The sequence below is a fragment of the Pinus tabuliformis genome, chromosome 4_1 (assembly GCF_031772625.1).
Source record: "Pinus tabuliformis cultivar Carrire ecotype Pingquan chromosome 4_1, CPIR1, whole genome shotgun sequence".
Classification (NCBI taxonomy): Eukaryota; Viridiplantae; Streptophyta; class Pinopsida; order Pinales; family Pinaceae; genus Pinus; species Pinus tabuliformis.
The window spans coordinates 647,512,651-647,522,613 of NC_142303.1; the positions used below are offsets into that span (position 1 = coordinate 647,512,651).

At 39.9% G+C, this 9,963-nt stretch overlaps 1 pseudogene; it reads right to left on the bottom strand.

Moving 5' to 3' along the window:
- Window positions 1–203: 203 nt before the first annotated feature.
- On the bottom strand, window positions 204–890 carry LOC149177726 (putative germin-like protein 2-1 pseudogene; annotated as a pseudogene).
- Between the last annotated feature and the right edge of the window lie 9,073 nt (window positions 891–9,963).

Here is a 9,963-nt window from a genome sequence, read left to right on the forward strand (position 1 = left end):
AAAAGACAAAACAATGACAGTTATGGCCGAGAAGAAATCTTAAAAGCTAACCTTTCTCGAAATACTTAACGAAATACTTGTGAGCCAGCCATCCATCCACACACTCAAAAATGTGGAGGTGCATCATGCAAACAACTCACTCCACACATACACTCAGTGCGGTGCGATTATTATTATTATAATAGTAGGAGTATATCACTGGTTCAGGAACCTCCGAGGACCTTCCTGATTCGCTTTACTTCCTGTGGAGTCATGGCAAATGACTTCGCCAGAACTTCCCCGGGAATGCCCGGCCGGGAACCGAAAGTGGCGGAGGGAAGGAGCAAGAAACCCGGATTTTGGCTGTTGAGTGCGTTGATGGTAGTTGCCACCTTGTCTCCGATGTTCTGAGCGAAGTGCAACGTTCCCTCTGGAACCACGAACGCATCGCCAGCTTCCAGCGTTTGAGAGAACAGTCTGTTCGAACTTGACTCCACGAAGCCGGCAACCACTTTTCCTTGCAAGACGTACACAATTTCAGTGGCTCTGGGATGGATATGTGGAGCTGCCACCCCTCCCACAGCCATGTCTACGCGGGCCATCACTATTCCCAGCGTGTTGAGGCCCGGCATGCTCTTTATGTTTGTCACAATGAAGTTCACCCCCGAAGGATCGAACGAGGTGTTGGGTGGCGTGCGCAAGGCCGATGTCATGAAGTGTTGTGGGGAAACTTGAGTGGGATTAAGGCATGCCACTCCGTTCACAGAAATGGAAGACTTGGTGTCTGCGACGCAGAAATCCTGCAACGCCTCTGGATCTCCGCTGATCATCATCGGAAGGGCCAACAGAAAGAAAAGGATGCCTACATTAGCCATGCAGCCTGCAGAGGAGACGAGTGCAGCTACGGCCATTGCAACTCACGAGCTCTAAAGGACAACAGCTAAAATGAAGTGAGATGTGTTACACTTCTTTAACATCTATTTATAGCTCAATGCCGGAATTCTTAACTCCTATTTTTAGAAGTCAGTTACTGAGTTGGTTACAGTTCGTTAGATTTAGCCTTTTTATATTTAAGCTTAAACAAATTTGGTAAGAAAAGTATTTAAAATAATGAAATATTCTTTTTAGTTTGAAGTGGTGGTTTTTATGTTTGTGTTTGAAAATATTAAAATAATGATTATTTTGGCTGGAAGGGGTATTTATATTTTTGTTTTCTTTTTATGTTTGAGAGGTCTTGAGTTAAAATAGATCTAAGTTGGTTTAATTATTAATTTTTTTAAGTTTAATTTTTTTTAATATAATTTTATTGAATCAAATGTTTTAATTAGTAATTTTACTTTTTTATTTTTATATAATTTGATCCGGTCAAAATGTTTATATAATATAATATAATTGGACGTTACAACAAATATTCCATACATAGATGGAAAGTGTTTTGGCCCAATAAATGTAATAAAATTAAATTATATATATATATATATATATATATATATATATATATAATATTTTGGCATGTGGTATTGATGAGTCATGGTATTGGCTCATGGTATGGTATAATTAATAATATCCATGGTAAAGTGGGGTGAGTATCCATGGTTAAAATTCTTGTTAATTATAAGTATTTGATTGTGAAATGAGGGATGGTTTTTGGGCATGTGGTATTGATGAGCCATCGTATTGGCCCATGGTATGGTATAGTTAATAATATCCATTGTAAAGTGGTGGTGAATATCCAGGGTTAAAAATATGTTATATTGTAAGTATTAAAAAAATTTGTGCTTATTAATGAAATTTAAATATGGTTACAAAATTATCATTTTAATCTATATGATGAAATGGATCTTAATTTATAGCAACTATTTATAGCTTATATATTTTCATGTGATAGACGTGTAGATATATCTCAAAAATAATTATAATATTTTTTCTTTTAAATTTAATAAAAAAAATGTTATAAAATTAAATTCAAATAAAATATTTTGAGTGTGAAATGATAGCTGGTTTTTTAACATGTTGTATTGATGAACGATATTGTAAGTTTATGTGCTTATTAATTAAATTTATATATAGTTACATAATCATTATTATATTTTATAAGGTAAAATGGATCTTAACTTATTGTTCCTACTTATATATTTTAATGTAATATGTATATTATGATTTTTTTAATCTAAAAGTTAGTCTCAATTTTATTAATAAAAACAAAATTACAATGTAGTAAATTTGAATTTTATTATTTTGATTACTATTCGCATTTTAAGGACACTACCATATCTCCTTTGAGCTCGATATTAATTTTAACCAACATACACATTATCCTATACTAGATATGTTTACAAATTTTATTACATTACATCTCCACATTACCCTATACTAAGTTATAGAGCGCCTCTTGGTGCAATCAAAATACCTTTACAAGATTAAATCAAAATTAAATACTCAATATTTAGGTCGATAGGCCTTCTTTTGAATCAGTTTAGTACTCTACACTTTCATTTTCTGATTGACATTTTGCATATGGTTTTCTTTTTGACATCTGGCTACATATCTTCTATTGTTTGACATCTGGCTAGCTACCATATTTATGTTGCAGAATTATGCTATCTCCAGTTCCTAACGATTTCTACAATTTAATCTACCTTTTCTACTGTTATTTGACACTTGTCTCTCTCTGTCGCGGTGCAATAAGACAAATCGACGGCAATAGGAGTTCTTACCTCTCACGTACATTCATTTTAGATTGTTCAACACTCATTCTAGATTGTTCAACAGGGTATGTGGCTTGTACTTTTCCATGTGAAGTGGCACCGTTATCGACCATATATCTTCAGAGCTCATGATCTAACGGTTCAAAAGGGCTAGCATTAGTTATGGGGTGTAACCACCCCCACCCTCTCCACATTCGCACCCTTCAGATTTCCCGTGACTCAAACCCTGGTCTGTAATTTTTCATTAAGCTAGGGTTTCGTTGTATGTTTATTACCAGGTCTTCCATGTGTGAGGAGGACCTCTTCCATCTCTCCAATGTTTGGACATCTACTACATGAACTATTTCAAATTCTCATTCCGATACAGGAACTATTTCAAGTTCTCATTCGGGTTTGCAAGTAAAGTTACCTATTGTAGATGGGATTTTGAGCTTCTTTCTTGTTTTTCTTATTTGGATACTCACATTATTTAGGTTATTTTATTTGGGTTATTTTGTTGCAGGATGAGGAGAACAAAATCCAACCACCAAGGTCTCCAAGACGAAACTTGCATTTCAACGACTGAGAACAAATCTTGCTTTTAAAGCCCAATCCTTGGGAGGATAAGCGGGCCATATCCAACCCTCGGACAAACTAAATGGCGAAAAAATGAGTCGATGACCTGCTGCCCACCCCAAGGGCAGTGATCATCTCTAGGGACCCTCGTATTCCCCTCTATATATAAGCAGCACTAACAATTCATTTTCTACTATCCAAACATTATTTTCTTGACATTTATCTTCGCACTTTTGATTTGTGCACCAAGATCTTGTTTCCTGGTATCATTTTTTTTTGTAGTTTTTGAGTAATTTGGTGATATAAACAAATGGCTTCAGTTGAGACAACTGCAAAGCCTGTAGTCAACAATGTTGACAAAGAAAGGAAGTTGAGGGTTTCTGAGGGATTGAAACTACCACCTTCTCATTGTTGAAGTTTCTAATTTTACTTAGTTTAGAAACCCTTCATGCACTTTATCTGATTTATTCCTACCTACGTGTTATTTTTCCTTAACAAGTTATTTACGAAGTAAATACTCAAAATAAACACCAGTGCATGCTCAACATATTACAGATCAGCGACTAAAAGAAACAAGAACAAACACACCACATGACACCATTATTTTTGGACCAATGTCCCTGGAAAAACACAATGCAAGAAAATCGATGCAGCTATCTGAGGGTTTTCTTATTAAGTAATAGCAGAGTATAATTTGGGTGCCATAACTGGCCTACCCAACAGAGAATTTCCTTAGCATCTATACCTCACAGTTTGAGAGAAATCTCCTGGCTAAAACCCTGAAAAACCCTTCCAGCAGCTCCTTAGCACAAAACTTCTCCTGCAACTCTAGCATCTGCCTAATCTAGACTACGTCAGCCCCTCTCTATCTCACGTTGGCCCTGTGTTAGCCTTTCTTGGCCTGCGTCAACACCAGGAGGCCATGCGTCAGCTCCGCTAGCCCCTCTAGTGCTCTGTGTGGCCCTGTGTGAGCCCTTGCTGGCTCTGCGTCACCCTCCTTGGTTGCTGCACTGCTCTCCTAGCACAATCTTTGCCTTCTCTATTCCTCTGTACTCAATGCCCCTCAGATAATCTCTCAATCACTTATTCTACCTCTCTTAGCAAACCCCACTCTAGAGAATAGAATAATTGATCATCTGGGGTTATCTCCAAGTAACTAGAGCAGAGAAGGGCAAGGGTTAGGCTATACAGGGCAGTGCATTTGATGGATGAATAGTAACGACAAATAGACAGATTGTAGATGAAGTTCTCCCTAGTTGAGAGGGAGTGTTAAAACTGAAAACTAGGGAAAAACTTCATGTGGGTCATCTTATTCTTGGCTCATAATATTTTTATTAGATTCCCCTCATCGAGAGGTGTAGGATTGTATAAAGATCATCCTATTCTGATAAGTATTCATGGAGATATGAATTTATTTTGATTATGGAATTATTATCAAGCCGACCTACAACTCATGTAGGCTCAAAAGCCCAACAGTCACATATATTCAAACACCAACGTTGTGTATAAATATAGGAGGACTTTTCCTCATTTGGATTCACTCATCTCATCACATCTCTTTCTCTCTACTGCGCAGAAAAGAGTCTCTTCTCTATTGCATAAAAAAGGGTCTCTCCCTCACACATGTGAAGCCAGAAGTTGCAACTACAGAAGTGAAGTTTGACCTGCGTGGACCAGAATATCTCCTCATCTGAACTACGTTGTAGGTTCATCTGAACCTCCTCTGAAAGCTGCAACTTTTGGTGGTGGAATCAAGCCGATCCGATGGTCAGTTAGTGAGATATGAACTACCCTAGTTTTGACGATGAAGCTGCTAATGCTGATGCTGCTAATATAGGGTTTACTACTATTGATATAAATCAGATTTATTGTACTATTTCTCTCTATTGAATTATTGAAGATAAAAGAAGATTTGATCAAAGGATTTCCCCACACATTGTGGGGTTTTTCCCTGGCTATCAGCCACATCTTGTGTCTCTTGTCTTGGCTTGTTTTCTGTCGATCGTTTAATGTTCTATCTACACTTTACTTTATGTACATGTGATTGCAAAATCTATGGAATATAATAAGAAAAAGAAGTAAATTGTTATAAGAATAGAACATATCATAGCTTAACAGAAATTCCTCTTCCAACACCTGCACTCACAAAAGTTAGCTTGAAACGTGAGGATCAGACACTTTTGGACCACTGCAACAACAAATTGTTAGCCTAAATACTTATGCAAATAATGGATCAGACTTGTACAATACTAGCTAACAAGACTAGGGTTTAAAATTTGGAAGTTTTGACCTTGTAACCCTTTAAAAAACACATGCAACACCAATTGATTCCTCTGTACTCAATGCCCCTCAACTGATCTCTCAATCACTAATTCTACCTCTCTTAGCAAACCCCGCTCTAGAGAATAGAATAACTGATCATCTGGTGTTATCTCCAAGTAACCCTCAAGCCATACTAGACTGTGCATTACGCAGTTCCAGCAGTCAGTCAATCTCTCAGCAGCCCAGCCTGTGACTTATGCAATCTTGGCAGTCGGTCTCCCAACCTCCCGATCGAAATTGCGCAACCTTCATGATCATGCACCCAGGCATGTTGCAAGGCAGTTCTCATGTTCATTTTGGTTTTCGACTAACATTCTGCTTGCCGTGAGAATTGCCATGTCTTCAGGTATCTCAAGTGTTCATCTACCTCTCAGCAGTACAAGTACAATGGTTTCCAGGAGAGCAGAGACAAAGACACCATTCAGAGCACACTTGGGGATGCAGTCAATCAAGTGTCCATGGACTTGTCTACCCACGAAGACATCGAGTTGTTCATAGACAAGGACATCAAGCAGCAGTAGCTGAAGGCAGCATACCGAATGCAGCGAATGCAAGAGGAAGGTTGTTGACAACACAGAAGGTTGTGAGATCAAGCAGATCCACTGATAATGAAAGCAACTTTGGAGACTCAAGCTATGAAGTGATGACGCGATATGAATATTGTGAGAAGGCAGAAGATGGAACAAAGAAAGAGTTTCATGTGCTGGAGCAGCAAATCAGGCAGAACATGAAGCTGCATAGACAGACGAATGAGTTGCAACAGGAACAGGAACAGCGGTTGGTGCAACATGCACTCATGGAGGAAACTGCGCTCGTACAAGTTAAGGATCCATCCCAGCAGCTCACACAAAGCAGACATGGTGAGCAGTGTTGTTGATCGCATGTAAGGGATTCAGAAGCATGCATATCGTTGAGCGCACACATGCAATCCAACCCATTCAACACACTCACCAAGGCGAAGATAAGAAGAAAGTCCAACTAGGGTTGAACATGCACTTCAGCAAGTTGATGTGCATGACCACCAGCACAAACTTGAAGATCAGCACGGACATTATGCATCAGTGTGTTGTTGGTTCAACCGTACCCAAGAAGACCATGTGCGTGTTAGTAGACGAGTTGGATGAAGGGGGCGAACCAATGCACCGGTTGCAACGGAGGCAAGAGTTCGATTCTACAAGATGTCACCATGAGGTACATGCACACCATCACAGATGACCAAGCTTGGCATCAGCTCACCAGCTTCACCATCACAAGCATGTCAAAGAGTTGGTCTCACCACAGTGGACTGAGTGTCAGTGATGTCTTGCAAGGCTTTCTCAAGCCATGTTTTCTCACATGAGTGCATGTGCATTGTAATGTTGAATCATGTCAAGTGTAATTCGAGTGTCAAAATTTGGATGTAGCAGTCATAGAGTAGGTGAAGAGTCATGAGGGTAGTTGAACTGTCACGAAGGGGAATGTCAAGGGTCACCCAAACCTTTGCTATAAATAGTCCCTCATAACTCATTATATAGGCTTTTGGTCATCCAAGATTCTACTAAGACTATCTTGAAGAAGGCTTGGACAGTATTGTAACGCACCTTGGCTACTCCACTGCACGGAGCTAGTACATCCCTTTGGAGGAGCAGGCGAATGTGGCTATAATGTTCCACTATTGGGGCTAGCAGGTTTACATAGATATATTGTATGATTGTGACTTACACTTCTTTATATAATAAGAGCCAACGCATTTTCACGCATATGTTGTTATTGTAGTTGGACTGCTCTAGTTGCTTTAATGATATATGTTGTTTAACTTATGTACTTGTGTATGAACTGATTCACATGCAATTATATGAATCTTGTTGTTAATGTGTTGCATATGTTGTTCATGTTGTCACCATTTGTGTCGAATGCTCTGTCGGACATCAGATAGACCTTTCACTTGAAGCCTGCTATAACAATCGTTGCACTTGTCTCGGACTGATCCATGAGTGTTGTATGTGTTATCTGACCTTGTATGATGTGACTTTCGCATCCGAGTGGACTGCTCCGCTGGAAGTTGTGCATGTCCTTTTTGTTGTGTGTTCCTAACGGAGTTGGGAGTGATCCCTTTCAACCTGGAACTCACCTTCACCTCCTTCCCCCTTCGAAGTGTTGGAACCTCTCATACACCTTCCTTGACTCACTGCGTCAGTCACACCCTTACTGCTGACAGAGTTATCCTACTTGCCTCTATGTGACATCGCAATCAAGGAATTACCTTACGACCCACTGCTGGGACTCCTACACCAAACAATCTAAGGTCTAATTGGGACTTCTTACCTGGGAGATCCCCTTCACATGTTGGCAGGTCCAACATCGTCAACATTTTTGGCACTAGAAGGAGGGCTTGAAGACAAGATGTGTCCTCTCATCCAGTTTTGAACCTTTCATATCTTTCATGGAGTCTTGCACTCTTCTTCCCCCAAGGTGTTTTTCGAATCATGAAGATGTCTCCATCTCGGGAAAGATTTTCAATCTATTTTCCACTCACACGTATGATGGTGAAGGCGAAGTGGCCCGGCCTGTGCACTTACATAACTTTCTTTCCATGATGCATGAGGAAGATGAGTTTTCTGACGAATAGGCCAATTTGTTGCTTGCATACACACTTCGTGAATCTCCATTTCGTTGGGTGCTCAGCCTACTGGCTAACATCATGCACTCATTTGAGCACTTCTATGATCTTATTGAAGACATGTTCTGTCATTTTGATCTAGACAATCTTGACCGGAAACTGTTACAGCAACGGAGGGCTCCACATGAATCCGTTATTGATTTTTGGGAGCGATTTCGTGACTTGCAGTTTCAAGCTCCGAGGAGCCAGATGAAATTTGCTTATCTTTGGGACTGATTCGAGTACTGCCTTAAGAAATCTTCCCATCCCAAGATAAAGTTTGAGATCAAGCCTTGCTCAACATTCTTCGTTGATGGAGCTACGCAATCTCATGTGGAAGCGGGCACTATCTCAATTGTGTCCGCCTTCATCTTATTCAACAGCTCCACCATTGCCCAGTGATGTTGAGGATCATGCTCACACACTTTTTCATCCTTCACACCCTCCCAACATCACTTCATTCAATTTTCACATAGATTTGGTTGTGATTCCTTCGACTTCTCATATGCATTCTTTTCTACGACCTTTGTCTTCGCACCCAAGTGTTCCACCAGATGAAGTTGTCTTGTGTTCGTCCATTTCGAACTCTTCACTTGTTGTGAACGAGGAACAACCCATTAACGGAGTTGGTGTTGCACAACCAACATGCATTGTCTTTCATGAAGAGTATGAGTGGGAGCTTGAGCATAAACACTTGGGGAAGGTGACTCCCTTCTGTCTGAGCCCCCTCTGTTCTTTCCTAACCTTTTTGGTGAACCTGCCATCCATGTGTCAACCAAATGAGTCGTTCTTGCAGACAAGACCGACCTCCCTAGTATCTAATGATATCTAGCAACAAACAAACCAATAAACTTCTATCTTTCTCTAAATATGCAGTTTATAAATAAAGGTAAACAAGTGTTTTAGGCCTACCTTGGGTCCAATGCAAGTTTGTGGAAGCCTCGCTCCGTTGATCCAAATGAGCTCCCTTGTAGAGAATCTGCAAACACAAACAAGTACACAAATTAAATAGCACCTGAAAAGCCAATATAATAAAGCATACTTATCATGATGATCAAGGAATTCATGAAACAAATCACATAAGACAATTTGTTGAGAAAAATGAATCTGATTGTATTAATTTAAATCAAAGAAGAACTTTACAACCTGTGCCTTGATGTTGTACAAGCTCCTCCAAGGGTCCATCAAGAAGTCTCCTCTACTTTGACAAGTTTCACTCTCTTCCCAATGAAGCCAAAACGTATGTGATCTCTCCTCTCAAGCTTAACTAGGAAGTCTCAATTCCAACAGCATTTACCCTAAAAAATGTTCAGCTTCTAACCTCCCTAACAACCAGCCCAATGCCTTAATTTATAGTGCAATGGAGGGAAGTTACTAGATCCTCCTTCAAAGGGATAAAGCCCTCCTTCAAAGGGATAAGCTCCTCCCATCAAGGGATTAGCTCCTTCACTTTTGGGATGCATGAACCACCTAGGAGCGAACCATCCACGTCAAGATTCCTTCTAGAATCATCTAGAATTAACCCAAAGTGAGTTTTTAAGAATAAACTTGCGCCTTTTTTACTTTCACAAGGGTCCGCACCCACTCCTTTAGAGACAGAGCGGGAAGGTCCGCAGGTAACATGTACAGGGGGTGCGGGACCGCAGGCAACAATGAGAGAAAGTGTGGAACTAGAGCTTTATTGATTTTTAAGGTTTTTCTCTCATTTTCAAAGCTTGACATGAAGAGCTAAGGTTTGAGACTTGCTTAGGAGGATAGTAT